Raw genomic sequence first — 18,380 nt, forward strand, 5'->3', positions numbered from 1 at the left:
TCTGTTTGTAACTATTTTTTCCCCTTCCCTTCCCTCATGGTCTTCTGTTAAGTTTCTCAAGTTCCACATGCAAATGAAAACATATATCTATCTGTCTTTCTCTGACTGACTTATTTCACATTGCTGACAATGGCAGGATTTCATACTTTCTCATTTCAACAAAAGCCAAATTATGGAAAGAGCCTAAATGTCCATCAACTGATGAATGGATAAAGATGTGGTTTATATATACAGTGGAATAACATTCTTTAATGAGTACCAAGGGCTGTGCCACATCCATCTAAATCCTACATGTTTCCTTTCCCTCCATGTCTAATGCCCTGAAAGGTCTCAAATCTCTAAACAGATGCAACTACCCTGGGCTCAGACAATCATGGCATCCAGTAAAATATAATGCTTGGTGGCTCCACCTTATTTACAGGAAACCATCAAGAAACTCCTTAGCCTGGGGCGCCTGGGTGGCGCAGTCGGTTAAGCGCCCGACTTCAGCCAGGTCACGATCTCGCGGTCCCGTGAGTTCGAGCCCCGCGTCGGGCTCTGGGCTGATGGCTCGGATCCTGGAGCCTGTTTCCGATTCTGTGTCTCCCTCTCTCTCTGCCCCTCCCCCGTTCATGCTCTGTCTCTCTCTGTCCCAAAAATAAATAAAAAACGTTGAAAAAAAAATTAAAAAAAAAAAAAAAAGAAACTCCTTAGCCTAATATAGAAAGCTGCCAGTCTTTTTCGAATATCCTTTTCCAACCCCATTTCATGAATTCATAATATATTGTCCTCTCTAGCTGTCCAAGGGTTCTCAAACCTCTTTTTGCATCAAAATTAACTGGGGGGAACTTTTAAAAACTGCAAATGATCGAAACACAAACGGCAGAGATCCTGTTTCAATCAGTCTAGGTTGGATCCCAGGTGTTGACTCAGGCTGCTTGGGTGATTCAGGGCAGCTACCGTGAGTTTCCCTGAGCTGGACTGATCTGCCCATGGGCCAAGCATAAACCTATACAGCTTGACCCAAATTGCTTCACTACCCACAACTCCTTCCTTCATTTATTTGTTCTTAACATATAAATCTAATTCAGTGTAACTCTAATGAAGACACCAGGGTTTGGTCACAAAGCTTACAATTAAAGCTGTCATAAAATGCAATGTGTTCAAACTCTCATACAGGAATAATTACCAGGTAAGAAAATATATGAAACATCCACCCATGTTCATATATCCTTTAATTCTTTTCAACTCAAAATTTCCAGATTTATGCTGCAGATGTGTGATTTCTCCACCACAAATCAAAATAAGATTTTAAGCAGAATTGAAGATTCTTTGTAACTATGATTATGGAGGGACAACTTTTTTTTAAGTTTATTTATTTCAAGAGAGTGTGTGAGAAGATGGGTTGGGGAGGGTAGAGAGGGAGAGAGAGAGAGAGAGAGAGAGAGAGAGAGAGAGAGAGAATCCCAAGCAAACTCCATCCATGCTGTTAGCGCAGAACCCGGTACAGGGTTCCATCTCATGAACTGTGAGATCATGACCTGAGTCAAAATCAAGAGTTGGATGCTTAACTGACTGAGCCACCCAGGTGCTCCTGGAGGGACAACTTTTTAAGGTTGAAGGTCAAATAATTTGGGAGTTCTTAATTTGAAAAAGAATACAACATTATGAATAAAAAAAAAGTAAGTACAAAAGCAAACTCCAAATGATAAAATAAATCAAAAGAAATCACAAATTTTTAAAAGCTAACAAATATGACAAACAATGTCAAATTCAGAAAAGTAACATATTTATGAACTGACATGTGTCTCTAATAAATTTCTTTCTCCAATTCTAGCTTCATAATCTTTGATTACGTCTTTTAGGGCTATTCGATAATATCATTTTCTATAAAGGGTGACCAAACCCTTGTGTCTTTAACTTATTTCAGATCCCCTAGAAGTTATGGACAAGGGACCTACTTCTCTATAATGGCTGCAGTTATCAAGTTGTATACAAATAATGTACTAAAGTAAAGAATTAATACATTTGCAGAAATCTCTTCTCTATTATAGCACATAATTTCTATCTGAATTAAACACTGACAGTAAATAGAGTTAAAATGACTTAAAACAAATGTTTTTTTATATATCATAAAAGTAATTCCATTTAAATAGTAAAGAATTAATTATAAAATCAGTGTTCTACAGAGATTGGGTTTAACACAAGTTGTTTTCACTTAAGATTTGAGACACAACATCCATATTGAGAATCGTTTTATTAGCATGTTAAAATGCAATGATATTCTTATAAATATCGGGGCTTCAACATCTGGTTAGGTCTCAGATTTCAATTTAGTGGTTTTCCAAATGTTTATGCCAATAATTCTTTCCTAAGACTATTGACCTACATTTCTACTGTCTTCTTATTCACATTTACATAAAGTATCTTGGTTCTTAAATAGCTACCAGCACTTTCCTTTTTTTTTTTTTTTAACATTCAGAATATACTCTCTATTCACTACTATTTGGCTTTAGTCTTTCCCAGCATAAGCTGCAACTCTGAGCATGTGGACCATCAACAGGAGCCACATCTGCGCCCGCTGTGTACCCCGCTAAGCTGGCTGGTGAGGTAACCATTACACACACTTACAGAAATGCCTTTATCACTACTTGTGTTGGTCCGTAGCATCTCCATAATATGATACTTAGAACAATTAAGAGATAAATCTAGCTGCAATTTTACTTAGGTGGAATATGATGATATAGCATTTCCATAGGCTCTTATCTGCTTAGCCGGTGGAGGGACATGGACTATCACTTCTAATGGATGTTTCTGACGACATCACTTGCCAAAGATGTGTGAGAGCATACTAATAAGCCTGAGAGAATTATACTTAAAGGATTTATAAAAGGAGATAGAATGCACCAGAAAATTAAAAAGTAGAAGTGTCAAACATACCAACATATTAAAGCATAGCAAAATACTTAATTATTGGAGCTGTCTTATTGCCAAACAGCAATAGAAGCCCTTCAGTATAATATGAAGGGATTATTGCCTGATTTACCTCCCCCAACCCCCTTGCTACCCTCCATTACCCTACATGCTCTCTCCTGATGGAGTAAGTTGACTTACTTACTTACTTACTTACCATGAGGTTTACTGAGAAAGAATTCAACCACTTACGTTCTATACTTATGACATATAATCTTATTTCAGGAAATGCCTCCTTTAGCTTGTTGCTTTTTTCAACAATTTGAATAATTATGTAATTATCATCCACACAGTCTAAATTTTTCAAGAATAAGAACTGGTCACAAAGCTTACAATTAAAGCTGTCATAAAATGCAGTGTGTTCAAACTCTCATACAGGATTAGTTACCAGGTAAGATAATATATGAAACACCCACCCATGCTCATATATCCTTTAATTCTTTTCAACTCAAAATTTCCAAATTTAATTTATGCTGCAGATGTGTGATTTCTTCACCACAAATCAAAATAAGATTTCAAGCAGAATTGAAAATTCTTTGTAATTATGACTAGAAGGGACATTTTTTTTTTGAGAGAGACTGACAGCATGGGTCGGGGAGGGGCAGACGGAGAGAGGGAGGAGAGAATCCTAAGCAGTCTCCACACTGTTAGTGCAGAGCCGGATGCAGGGCTCGATCTCACGAACTGTGAGATCATGACCTGAGCTAAAATCAAGAGTTGGATGCTTACCCGACTGAGCCACCCAGGTGCTCCTGGAGGGAAAACTTTTTAAGGTTGAAGGTCAAACAATTTGGGAGTTCTTAATTTGAAAAAGAATACAATATTATGAATAAAAAATTAAGTACAAAAGTGAACTCTGAATGAGAAAATAAATCAAAAGAGATCACAAATATTTAAAAGCTAACAAATATGACAAATAATGTTAAATTCAGAAAAACATAACATATTAAATGACACACCTCCCTAATAAATTTCTTTCCAATTCTGGCTGCATAATCTTTGATTACTTCTTCTAGGATAATTCGATAACATCATTTTGTATAAAGAGAATACGGGGATAACTTAGTCTTTCCTCTACCATAATGATGACTTTCTTTTCTGACAGTATAGAAAAGTTTTCTTTTTTTTCAGCTTAACTTCTAATTGGCAGAGTCACGTAAACTTTTAGGACTGTTGTCAATTTGGGGAAAACTATCAAGTTCCCTTCAAGTATGTCTATATACTATAAACACAAAAATTCTACAACATTCTACATAAGTCCCATGATAAATATCAAAGGAGCACAGGAGGATATGCTCAGCCCAATGTGGAGAGCGAGGAAGAACTTGCACTCCTGAAGTCTTATTAGACTAGAAGAGGGGACCCTGGTGGGTTAGGGCTGATGGCACAGTAGTGGGAATGGGGCATTCCAGCAGAGAAAACAGGACCCGATACATGAGGAATCTTCAGGGAGCCAAATGCTGTTCTGATGGCTATGCTTAGAAAATGGAAGAGAGAGTTAAAAGAGAGCAGAATTCCATACACTAGGCTAAGAACTCTGTCTACTATTCTTAGGCTAGGACTCAACTTTTTTCTGCATCCTAGGATTCATGATGGATGAAGGTCACCAACTGGATATATAGGTAAAAACCCAGATTACAGGCAGATTAGGAGATAAAACAGTCTTGAGGACAGAAGCAACTACAACCATTGGTTGTAAAGCCACCTCGTTCTTTTCCACTCATGGCAGCCAATGAATGAGACTAGCGGTAGTATAAGCCCTCTCCCTACTGGGCAGTGAGGGGTCACATACAATAATGAAGAGGGGCCCACAAACTACAGACCACAAGCCAAATCGTGCTCAGTGCCTGTTTTTATAACAGCCTATAAGCTAAGAATGGCTTCTGCATTTTTAAGTGGTTGAAAAAAAATCAAAAGAAGAATATTTGGTGATATATGAACATTACACAAAATTCAAATTTCAGTGTTCAGAAATAAGGTTTTATTAGAACCCTACCACACATTGATTTGTGTGTTGTCTATGCTGCCTTCTCAATCTCACAACAGAGTTGAAAACCTGCTACACATGTCCTGAAAAGCCAGATATGTACTATCTGATCCTTCACAGACAAAGTTTACCAAACCCTGCTCTATGTTACACTTCACTTACCTAAAAGCATACTTATAAATAGAAGAAATCACCTTTATCAGTTATGCAGAAAAAAAATAAGAGAAATTATATATTATGTTAATTTGTGAAAAAGTTAATAAAAAATAAAAGTTAATAAAGAAATAATAGAAAAAGTTAATAGAAATAAAAAAAAATAATACTAGAAAGCTCTCAAATATGATCTCGTTTTTCACTATTTTCCTCATCAGTTTTCCTGTGGTAAATATGGTTTACATGCTTCCACGCATTTTGCCGAAACTCTGGTAGATTATTAAAACGTAATTGAAGCTGGATATTTTAATCTTAAAATATTTTTTTCCATCTTCCAGTATTTTTAACTGAGAAATAAACTGGGAGCAAATGTGTAGGGTGGTTTTTAATAACAGTGCTTATACAACCAGTTCCACAAAGACTTCTCAAAATAGAGGGTTTGGTGAGTTGATCTGAATAATGGGTAGGGTGGAAGGAAAATTTACTTTTATGAACTTTTTTTTAGAAGTTTTTGTTTTGTCCGGGGCGCCTGGGTGGCGCAGTCGGTTAAGCGTCCGACTTCAACCAGGTCACGATCTCGCGGTCCGTGAGTTCGAGCCCCGCGTCAGGCTCTGGGTTGATGGCTCGGAGCCTGGAGCCTGTTTCCGATTCTGTGTCTCCCTCTCTCTCTGCCCCTTCCCCGTTCATGCTCTGTCTCTCTCTGTCCCAAAAATAAATAAAAAACGTTGAAAAAAAAAATTTAAAAAAAAAAAAGAAGTTTTTGTTTTGTCCAAATTTTATTGCATGGAAGTACTATCTTTTATTTTTCTAAACATTAGGAAATTTTACCTGATAAATGAAAATAAGTATGATATAAATATAAGGTTGCTGTGTTCTGAAATGATTTCAAGCTATTTCCTTTTCATCTTTCCTCTCTCTATCCACATCTAACATCCGTGTCCCTGTGTTGATAAAAGGAGAGGAATTAGATTTTTAAAATTATATCTTGAGGTTTTTCTACCTTACAACTAAGAACGGAGATCTGTGACAGTGAAGTCCCCACATGTTCAACAATTTCACATCACATGTCTATCCATGAGATTTTTCCTGTCCAGTCATGTTTCTCTGCTGTCTGTTCCTGAAACACGCCGTCCTCCTCCTGACTTCAGGGTCTGTGTGTGAGCTGTTGTTCCCTCCTCCCAGGATGCATTTCCCCTCACTCCATGCATGGAGAAATGCTTCTTGTTAGTTAGGGATCAGCTCAAATGGCTCCTTTCACAGATGTCTTTTGCAGCCACCATATGTAAGGCAGGTTTCCCCTTACTGCCGAGGTCCCATGTTTGTTTCCTTCATAACATTCAAAGGATGTTAACTTGTCTTTGCACATGGCAAGATGATGGCACAGCATAGCCTATACATTTGAGTATGTGCATAGAGGACAGCAACCCACACAGGTCACACTATCACCTTCAGGGGAGATCTGTTCCTTCTCACACAGACTTCCTAATTGCAAGTCAGGAGGCCTCTACTCTAGATGGAAGACCAAGACTGGGGACAAAGTTGTGTTCACTGTCTTGCTCCCAGAGTAAGAGCAGAATGTCAGCACACAGTAAGGGCTCAAAACTATTTGTTGACTGAATAAATCAAAAGCAATGCAACCCTTCCTCCTCTCCCCCTACTCCTGAGTAAGAGCTGAACTTAGCAACCTGCTTCCAAAGATAGGGTATGGAAGTGGGGATGGGAGATAGATAATGAATTTGGAGAAAAACGGCCAACAGGGAAGTGGATAATGACAAGGGAGAAAAACAGCAAAGAAGACCTTGACAATGTAATCAAGATTAACATCATCAGTGGTAAGTATTGTTGATAGCGAGAACCCTTGATGTGATGTGATGTGATGTGATGTGATGTGATGTGATGTGATGTGATGAGAATATCACTTCACCTCTGTCTTTCTTGTCATTAGATGAACCCAAATTGAGGGTCATTCTACAAAATGCCTGACTGGTACTTCTCAAAACTGTCAAGGTCATGAAAAACAAAGAAAATCTGATAAACTATTATAACATTTGACAACTACATGTAATGCGGTAACCAGGATGGGATCCTAAAATACAAAAAACAGGGTGCCTGGCTGGCTCAGTTGGAAGAGCATGTGATTCTCGACCTCCGGGTTGTGAGTTCAAGCTCCATGTTGGGTACAGAGGTTACTTAAATGAATAAACTTAAAAAAAAAAAAAAACTCACTAAATACAAAAAAGAAATTAAGGAAAAACTAGTGAAGTCAAAACAAAGGTCTTTAGTTAATAGCAATGTAACATCATGGGTTAGTCAGTTGAGACAAATGTACTATATGTACATTTAGTAATAATGCATATAGTACATATAGTAATAATGTAAGACTTTAACAATAGGGGAAACCAGGTGAGGAGTATATAGGGATTCTCTTGTTTTCTATAAATCTAAAATTATTCTAAATTAAAAGTTTATTTTTTGAAAAAAGGCAAAATGAAGAAGGACTGCATCTCCTTGGGACACTTTATAGAATTAGTCACTTTAAATAGAAGAGCCTTAACATTTTGAGTTTTCACCATATGAGAAAAAAAGAACCTCTATACATTTTGATGAACTCTTCCTTGGAAGCAGCATGAGCCATCTAGAACTGCAGGCTAGACTGTGAAACGTCAGTTAAGGTTCAACCTGAAATAACTTGGGCAGCAAACTAATCAGAGATTAATTTTGATATAAAGGCATTTGAAAACTGATATACATACTCTTTGGCAAAGGAATTCAAGAAGAAAAATTTATCTGTATTACTAAGTTTGCAGCATTAGCAGCGAGTGTGAACGCAGAGAAAAAATGGGATTCCTAGAGAAGGGGCAAAATACTTTTTCTCCATCACATTAGGGAACAGTAAATCTTGCTGCCACTTCTCTGGGGAGGCTTCCTGATCTCTCAGACTGGGTTAGGTCCCCTAACTCCATGCTTCTTGTGTTAGTTCCTACAACTGTAATATATATACTTATAAATGGATTAGCCACTGTCACGGTTCTTAGAACCAGAAGTTGGTCTCCTACTTTTGAAGATACAGTTCAAATGAGTCAAAGTGGTTATGGCAATAGAGCAGTCCTCCCAGACCTGAATAAAATAGGGTTGGGCACTACAGTCACCAGTTAAGATTCACTGTAATGTACCTATTCATTAAAGTCCTGTTGGATAACTTTATATCTTTCAACTAAAATAAGCATTAATTAGATCCATCAGCTCTTATACTCAAATAATATCTGCATTTGACACATGGCATTTCAAGGGGAGTATACTCAATTTTCTCATGAAGACATTAATATTATGAGATGTTAATTAACTGAATAAATGATTATCTCACCTGAAGAAGTATAAAATAGGACCTAGAGGTTATTATTTTTCTGCTTGGCATTAATCTTATTCTGGTCAGCAATCAATAGTTTGGTCCAGTCCCAGTACACAATGCAGAAAGACTTTAATATTTTAAAATACAGTGCAATTAAAATCTCAAAAAAAAAAAAAAAAACAAAACCACCAAAAACAACTCTGCCGGATTTTAGCTAATGTTATCCATTTATTAGCAAAGGCTTGAGATTCCTTAGGATAGAGAGCTGTAAGCAGAAGGTGACAGTTTCATTCTCAAGTAGCAAAGCTTAAACACAGGGCTTGCGAAGGATCATGGCACAGTGTAGCCTGTGCATTTGAGTATGTGCACAGAGGACAGCGACCCACCAAGCTCACACTATCACCTTGAAGGGAGATCTGTTCCTTCTCACACAGACTTCCCTAATTGAAAGTTAGGAGGCCTCAAGTTCAGAGAATCATTGAGAACCATTCAGAATGATCTGCATTATCAAAGATTTGGATAGAAGGCTGTAGATAAAGACAGTGCCCAGCTGCTTCGGGCAGGCAGAAAGCAGATGAGCAGGACCATAATTCACTGCAAGTTAGGTCTTTTGTCCTTGTCTTACAACATTAGGCTGGTACCAGAAATCTCCTCAAAGCCTACGTGTCCATCAATAAAAAAGCATCTGAAGCTTTGCTTCTCACCCTTTACTGTGTATGCCAATCACGTGGATTGAAGATGCTGACTGACTAGGTCTGGGCTGAGGCCTGAGATCTTGCATTTCTAACAAGCCTCTGAGGCAATGAAGACGCTACAGGTCACAGGACAAGAAACTGAGGAACATGAATCTAAAGGAACCTAGGTTGAAAGAAATTTTATAATTCAGGTTAATTCTTGGAATGTGTATTCAGGTTCCAGCCAAAGGGACAACAAAGAAACAGCAGACTGGTGAGATAAATTAGATTGAATGCTGGATACAATCTGAATTTTACACACAGGAATGCAATACTAACTCAGACAGGTTCCACATTAATTAACCTAGTAGGTAATTTTATTTTGCCATGGTTCACTGAAATATCCCATTATGCAATTAGAGCTAGTACGATTTGATGCACCAAGGTGGCCATTTATTTATGTCACTTTTCTCTGCTGGAATGTATGTTTTTATAAAATGGACCAAAGAGTTTTGTTCCCTAGGAGGCTAGCTTCTAAAAGATGAAAATTAAAAAAAAAATTTTTTTGCTTTAACTTGTAAGAAAACTTATTACATGTAACAGATGTGATCTTTTCATGTTGGCATTTGCAGTGTTTGAAAAGTGAAAGATTAAAAAATTACATTCCACATGCCCTTGGTGACTATTGAAGGAACTGAATTGATTAAACTGTCACTCATCATTTACTATGTGGTTAGTGGTTCATTAGGCACAGATAGGCACAATATATCTTAGTCAAATACTTCTGTGGAGTACTTGGCTCTCAAGAAATGAAAACAAAACCAAGCCAAACCCTAGATTGTGTGTAAAAGCCCATCTTGGAAAACATTCAATTCAAAACAATAGACCTTTTATACAAGGGGAAACTCTTAAGATCTATTTTTCAAGCTATGAAACGACTTAAAAAGTTATACTTACAAATTAACCATATCAGAACAAAAATTAAACAAAAGCAAAGAATGAAGTACAGGTAGTTAATATAGTTCAGTAAGGTCAAGGCCCAGGGTGACCTGCTGCTGACTTGGGAGGAGAAGCCAGGCAGATGAATGGAAGCCACCTTCCCAGCATCCATACCTAAAATAAGACTTAGGAAGAAGATCAGGAAGCCCACCCATCTTAAAGTACCAATGGCATTAATGCTCCTTACATTACAATAATTTAATATCTATCTATCTATCTATCTATCTATCTATCTATCTATCTAAGTATATACATTCCATTATACATGTATTCTAGTGTGTGTGTATTTTTAATCATATCACTTTTGCTTTCTGGTCCAGTTACCTGATGTAGACATTCAGGAATCATCTGAAACCCTTGCCTTTCCCATATTACTCTCATTCAATCATCAAGCTGTCATATCCTAACTATTCCTAAATATTTCTCCATTCAGGTCTCCAACCACTTTCTCTCTCCCTCCATTCCCTCCTTTTTCTCAACTGCTTCTTAAACTCTGTCCTTCTTCCTTACCCACAAATATCTGCTGTTTCACCCCACAGTGGGATACTTTTGTCCATGGCATGGCCTAAGTGTTCCTCAGCCCAAAGTTTTGTCAACTTTGAGAGATGGGTTTGACATGTCAGCCCAAGTAATTACTTCTTGGTGACCCTTCTTTGACCTCCCCCCTCTCCTCAAGTAACCACCAAGGATAGTTTTATCACCTTTGCCTCTGAGCTGCCACTGTACTAACTGTATACCTGTGTTATAGCTTGCCACACTGCCTTTCCCCCTGACTTTGATGGAATGGATGGATCTTTTCTATCTTTGTAAGTATGAGGACCTGATCCAGTGTCTGGTACAAAATTGCTGTTCAAGGTAGGCCTGCCTGGCTCAATCGGTAAACCATCTGACTCTTTATCTCAGGGTTGTGAGTTCAAGCACCAGGTTGGGTGTGGAGCTTCCTTAAAAGAAGAAAAGTGTCCAATAAAATCCTTAAATTGAATGAATGAATGAATGAATGAATTGCATAAGCTGTCTGAGAAGTGTACCTAAACTGCAGTAGAAACGAACTTGATTTAGAACTAATATTATTATATTAAATGCAGCAACAACAACAAAAAAATCAGTTCAGCAAAATATCTAAACCAAATTTCACCGAAATATCCAAACCCTAACTTCATTTGTAAGTCACTCTGAAGGAATTCCAGCGATCTCCATGGAAACCTCTGGTTCAGTGGTGCAATTTACTTGAATGCTAAAATCTAAAGCTGGAGGAACTTTATTTTTATTAAAAAAATTTTTTTAACATTTATTTATTTTTGAGACAGAGCATGAACAGGGGAGGGTCAGAGAGAGGGAGACACAGAATCTGAAGCAGGCTCCAGGCTCTTAGCTGTCAGCACAGAGCCCGACGCAGGGCTAGAACTCACGGACCGTGAGATCATGACCTGAGCCGAAGTCGGCCACTCAACCGACTGAGTCACCCAGGCGCCCCATGCTGGAGGAACTTTAGATGATGCCTAAGACAATGTCTTGATTTTTACATGTAAGGAAACTGTACTACATCTTTAATGTCTTCATTTCAGTCCCAGAACCTGAAACTGTGACTGAATCCTGGGCCAATGATCCCTCCATGATGTCAGACTGCCTCCCCAGTTACAACAACATTTCTACTTGGTTGGGCAGGTCAGATTAGAAAAAGAAGGAATAAAGATGGCAAACTGGTTCTTATTACTGGTGACACAAATGCTAACAAGAATAAAAATAAAACCCAAAATCAAAGCTTCAAAATTAAGGTGCAAGCAGAGAAAACAATTAAACTATCCTTAAAAACTAAAGTCTATCACCATTGTCCACATACTGTAAATAAGACTGTTGTCAACATTTAAAAATGTTTGAAAATTCAAATCAGACTCCCATAGATAATGAAGATCAGAGATAAAAATCTTAACAGCTATGGTTATATAGATAAATGGGAATATTTGGACTAGGAACATTGAAAAACTAGTCACAATTAATACAAAAATGGAAACAGGAAACACCCTTACTGAGGACTACTATAAGGAAAAAAAATGTAAGACTCAAATACTGCATTGGATAGCAAAAACATTTTATTTCTTATACTATGGAACAATACAGGAAGAGAGAAGTCCCATTTGATTGGTCATTTAAAATGCTACCAGTGAAAGCACTTTTTGAAGGAATAACTGTAGACGAGGCAGGACAAGAGAAAACAAATTAATAAGCCTTGCACATCTTTAATTTATTTATATGACAGCTGATGCAGAACAAGAAAATTGTAAGATTTCTCCTTGCAATTGTATTAATCCTCCTGCAATAATGTGAAATGAAGAATCAGGAAAAAAAAATATGTTCATGGGTATTCTCTTAAAGATCAAAGCAAATGACATATTCAAATCTTTTTAGAGAAACCACCGTATCTGCATATCACGAAGAGAAATCATTGTGGAAACCTTCGTGTAAATTACTCTATTATTCTATGAGGAGAATTCTGAACTTCAATTTAGAGTGGTGAGCTGCTATAGTTAGTTCCAGTGATCACATGACACAGTTGAACTTTAATGGACCATGGGTAAGAATGTTGGAATAGGCACTACGAAGATATATTACTGGATGGATCATATCTGACAGTAAAATATTTGACAACAATCTGATATCTTAAATAAAAGGAAGACCTGAAGGCAAAAACATCCATTTTTGGGTGAAGTCTGTGGGTTTTGTGGAATATTTTCAAAGATGTGCCCTGGAATGTAGCTGTGCAGATTAGACAATTGGTAGCACCAGTGGGTGCTGCTTGAGGTCAAGGACCAGGTCTTCTTCACTCTTGAAACTCTGGACATTCTGTAAGGTTTTGTTGAATGAATAAATGAATGAACAAAGAGACCCCATCCTGTGCAAGGGAGATCTTTGTGGGAAGGATGCTGCCCTAGGACCCCAGAGGCTTTTTTTGTTTTTGTTGTTTTTTCCCTGTGCCACCACCAACCACCTAATGTGGGCAACATAACCAAGGACCCTCAGATTTGGGGGAGAGGGCACAAGGAGTTAAAATGGCCATAAAATAATAACACAACAAAATTATGAATTGATTTTACTGGGTTGCTAGATCTCTGAAACAGTTTCTAAATTAAACATGTTAGGATTAAACGACAAATAGATGAAAATTTATAGAGTTAACTTAATAAAGTTTTAAAATTTGTTAAGTTTATGTTAGGCTCTGAATATATACTGTTTTCAGAAGCAAACATGGTAAAAGCTAGTAATCAAGGAAAAAGACCACTGAATTATCAATGAGAAAGAATAGAAAAGCCTTGCCAAGCTCTACAGAAAATGCAATTATGCGAACATCCCATTCTTAGAATCTACTGTCTATGGAAATACAGAGAAATATAAAATGTCATAGCAAAGGATGAACAACTCACATGTGTATAAGAAAATAGGGAGCTACTCAGATTCTGGTTTTTGTTTTAAATGTTTTTATTATTTTAATTTTTGAGAGAGAGACAGAGCATGAGCCGGGGAGGGGCAGAGAGACAGGGAGACACAGAATCCGAAGCAGGCGCCAGGCTCTGAGCTGTCAGCACTGAGCCCAACATGGTGCTTGAACCCATGAACCACAAGATCATGCCCTGAGCAGAAGTCAGATGCTCAACCAACTAAGCCACCCAGGCGCCCCTCAGATTCTGTTTTTAGTAACATCATGCTTCAGCTATGGGCCTATCTGAAGGTACGTGCAGCAACCTCTCCAGCCGAAGACCTCACGCATCTCATGTTGGGGGGAAGGGACTATTCACCACCTCCCGGCCTCCTGTCTGTGTCTCCAGGCCCTGATGCACAGCCTGCCAGACCCCCAGTCCAGTCCTCTCCCTTCTATTCCTACTTTGGTTAGAGCCAGAAGGAATGAAGCCGGGGCACCTAGAGACTAGAGCAGGGAAGCGGATAGGAGAGGCACCTAGAAGTGTTCTGTATAGGCTGAGTTTTTAGCAGGGATGGAGGGCCCTTAAGACACCTGAGGGAAACCTGAAAAGAAGGGGAGGGAGTAGGAGGAGAGAACTTGAGATCTAGCTGCTCTCCTTTCGGCCTCTGACAGGCCTCAGAGGACAGGACTACCAGATGTATGGCCTCAGCCCTTCATGTCTTAATACTAAGTCTACCTCCCTGCCCCCCATCCCAGCATTGGGCCATGGTTGCTGGACCTGGGGCTGGTTGTTTTTCAGTATTATAAGCATGCCAACAACACCATAAAGCATTTGGAGTATGAAAAAAAAATGAAGTGCCTGTCACAGACTATGATTAAGTTTTGTTTATTTTTTAAATGGAATTTGGCAGGCTGTTTTTGGCCACTTATAGTTAAGTTTGACTTTAATTCTTTTCCAATTATTGTATTATTTCTTTCTATCCATAAATGACATCTTTTACCAATACGAATCTAAGGACACTACATTTGAAGACCAAAACTGAAGAAAAAAATTACAAACATCAAGATTTCTCAATTATACAATATAGTATCTAAAATCAAGAAAGCCACTGGTACAATTAAGTTGTATTAATTCATATGGCAATATACCAGTAAATTAAAGAACACTCCAGATAGTGTAGTATCCTGAGGAATTAATTCACAAATGTCATAACAGTATAGAAGTCTCTACTTCCATCCTTCAATGAACAGTATCAAGTAGACATTCAAATCCCTTTACTAACCACAGTCACACAATGATATTTATACAAGCTCCTAGTTTTCCTCCAATTAGATTTCCATTCAATCATGTCCTTCCTGTACACATAAGTTAACAGTCTACCCTTTCACCTTCATTGGATTAGAAACTTTATACTGAATGAAACATTTGTTGGAAGAGTTTCACTAATTGCTTTTGCTTGTTTTAATAGCAAGTTTATGTTGGATTCACACAGACCATTGATCCAAAGGACTGCTTTCTGCAGTCAATTCTTTAAATTCATGTAAAATTTTCATCTTGTTAACAACTCTCACTTCACGTTCTAGTCCCTTTCATCACTAGCTCATCAAAAGCCGTAGGGATTTCTTTTTAAGTTTGTTTTCATAAATAAAGCTGTCATGATTCACTAACAGTTAGATGGTAAAGGTGACAAATTTCCACTGCCACACTAAGATACCGGCAGTCAAGAGGCTGCTGCCTGCACTATGCTGTTTGATTGGCTGCTACCCATTAGCACCTACAACTCAAATCTGTGTCCAAGCAAAATCACAAAATTCTACAGAGCAAGGACCTTAGGAGTCAACTGTCCATAGTTAAAGCCACAAATATTAAATTATCAACAACAGCAGAACATGTGGTAAAATGTGCGCAGACCTTCTTCACCAAAGTGACCAAAGTGTCAGTTAAGGAATACATTTTAAAGAAGGACAGGGGCGCCTGGGTGGCGCAGTCGGTTAGGCGTCTGACTTCAGCCAGGTCACGATCTCGCGGTCCGTGAGTTCGAGCCCCGCGTCAGGCTCTGGGCTGATGGCTCGGAGCCTGGAGCCTGTTTCTGATTCTGTGTCTCCCTCTCTCTCTGCCCCTCCCCCATTCATGCTCTGTCTCTCTCTGTCCCAAAAATAAAAAATAAAAAATGTTGAAAAAAAAAAAATTAAAAAAAAAGAAGGATAAAATAAATAGATGAAGAAGCACAAGTGGATGAGAAAAAACTTTTTTTTTAGAAGATGTGGATGAAGATGTGGCAAATCTAAGTTGACCATAGGCAGTTACTACTTCAAGTTATAGGCAGACTATTTACTCCGGACAACTCAGGACTCGGAGATACAGGTTCTAGAAAGCGTGAAATGAGTCTACAACTGGAAGTAGAGTGGAGAACTGGAAGTTTATGCAAAGAAATTGACCCACAGGTCTTCTCTGACCATCTGGGTGTTTTTTCTCTGGAGAAATTAAATCCAGCAGGCCTCAAATTGAGAATAAAAGAGATTAGAGTGAGGCACAGAGCTGAAAAAAGTGAAACTAAGTGAAAAACATGTATACTGGTCTCTGTAACCATCAGCTCCCCTCTCCTGTCTTGCCTTGAGGATGCCAGATGCCAGGAATCAGCATCTGAGGAAGAACAAAGGCTAGGATTTCAGACATTGACATTTGGGGATCTCCCAATGAAAAGTTTAGCTTTTGACTCAACGATATGTAATAAACTGATCGGTCAGCTGGTGCTGCCTAGGTATACAGATTTGTAGTACCTCATTTATGAAAGTAAATGGACAGGCCAGGATTGCCTCCTCCCCCAATGCTGTATTTGAGGAGAGCTTCTAATAGAAACCAGAGAAAAAGGAAGTGGGTGCTTACATATATGGTAACTGAAATTTTTCAGAAAAAACAGAAGGTTTAGAAGATAAAAAGTTGTAAAGCAAGGGGCACCTGAGTGACTCAGTCTGTTGAGCATCTGACTTCAGCTCAGGTCATGATCTTGAAGTTTGTGAGTTCAAGCCCCAAATCAGGTTCACTGCTGTCAGCTTGTCAGTGAGGAGCCAGCTTTGGACCCACTGTCCCTCTCTCTGTGCCTCCCCACCGCCCACTGACTTGTGCTCTCCCAACAATAAATAAATATTTTTTAAAAGTTATTAAATAAAAAAATATTTTTAAAAATTTTGGATTAAGCTAGGAGCTTCAATACCAAACTATGATAAATTTTCCAAAAAGTGAAGACCGAGAATATGGAAGGAAATAAATTTTAAAAAATTAAGAGATTTTCTAAAAACTAATATATGTATGTCTTTATATTGAAGAAATCTACCCAGCTCCAGTTGAAAAAAACAACCAAAGCACAAAATCATGAAATTTCAGTATATCAGGAGTAGAGAGAAAAGTCTAATATTTTCTAGAGAAAAAGTATGAGGGGGCATACAAATGACTGCGAGAAAGAATAGAATCAGATTCTCAGTAACAATAGTAGAAGTGCTAAAGAAATTAAGCAATGCTTTCAAAATTCTGAGGGTGGAAAAAACTAATTATATATCCAGCCAAAGTTTAAAATTAATCATATGTGAGAGTGGAATAAAGACATTTTCAGAAAACTTAGAATTTGAAAATTGTATCTCTAATGCATTCTTTCTGAGTACTAAAGAAGGAAGACATGGAGTCCAGGAAATATGGGATCTGGAACCAGTAAAGGTCCAGAAGGAAAATGAATCTAACCCAGAACAGACCTTAATGAAGTGATTACTTACAGAGGTGTAAGGGAACCAATAAGACATAGTGAAACACTAAGAGGCTAGCAACAGCAGGAAGCCATTACCTGCTTTAGAGCTAACAGCCATTATTCTCCCTAGAATTAAGAAGGCCAAGTATTACTGGAAGCTATTAACAACTAGAATCATGGAAGAAGGGCATACCCACAGAAGTTATAGTCAGTCATTTCCAGAAATATGGACTAAAGAAAAGAATTAAGGAAGAACAGTCAGTCTACTTCTCCCTGTCCATTACCTGAACCAAGCTGGAAACCAGTAGCCAAGGCAGCTTGGAGGATAAGTTAGGGGTTAGCTGTCCAGGACATAGGGCCTGGCACAAATGGACAGAGCACAGATTTGGAGAGAAACAAATGACTATCTTGGGACCTATAATAATAGTAGAGGATCATATGGAGGTCACAACGTGACAGATATTCAGCTCTGCTAAAGCAAGGAATCAGAGAGCTGAGAGGAATGTTTTAATGAAGCTGAGGGAGGGAGGTGTCAAGAAAATTAAATGGGATTAATAGATTTGATGATGTGATTGAGCATTTTGAAAATTTTTTTCATATGTAATTGACAAATATTTTACACCTATAAATAATGAATAATAATAACAAAGACAACTAAGTTTGTAGAAATCACAGACAATTATAAAGTCCAAGCAAAACAAAAGGTTACACAAGAAGAATACATCATCATGAATACTACTTGACTTACCATGAATAATATTTACATATTAATTATGTCAAAATATGATACAGATTCTTTATTGGGAGCATAAGGTGAAGCTGGAGAGGGGTAATGGTGATGAAAGAAAATTAAATCCTCATCTACCATAACACCTACTTAGTAGTTAATATCTAAAATAATAAATCAATAAATAGCAATATAAATATAAAACTGAAATATTTTTAAAGACATATGGAGGTAGATATGAAAAGAGTTGAAAGCACTTGCCTCTGGGAAATAAGAGGGTTAAGTATGGGTAAGGCAGAAGATTACTGTTTTTGCTATTATTACTGTTGTGGTGCTTATTAGTTATACCTGAAATAGTTTTTTGATTTGGAAACTGAAGGATAG

General features: G+C 37.9%; 1 protein-coding gene across 8 annotated transcripts in view; it reads right to left on the reverse strand.

Moving 5' to 3' along the window:
• CDK14 (cyclin dependent kinase 14) overlaps positions 1 to 18,380 on the reverse strand; it is a 633,696-nt gene that overhangs the window by 234,928 nt on the left and 380,388 nt on the right. The window lies entirely within an intron of this gene.

This window comes from Neofelis nebulosa, chromosome 4 (genome assembly GCF_028018385.1).
Source record: "Neofelis nebulosa isolate mNeoNeb1 chromosome 4, mNeoNeb1.pri, whole genome shotgun sequence".
Lineage (NCBI taxonomy): Eukaryota > Metazoa > Chordata > Mammalia > Carnivora > Felidae > Neofelis > Neofelis nebulosa.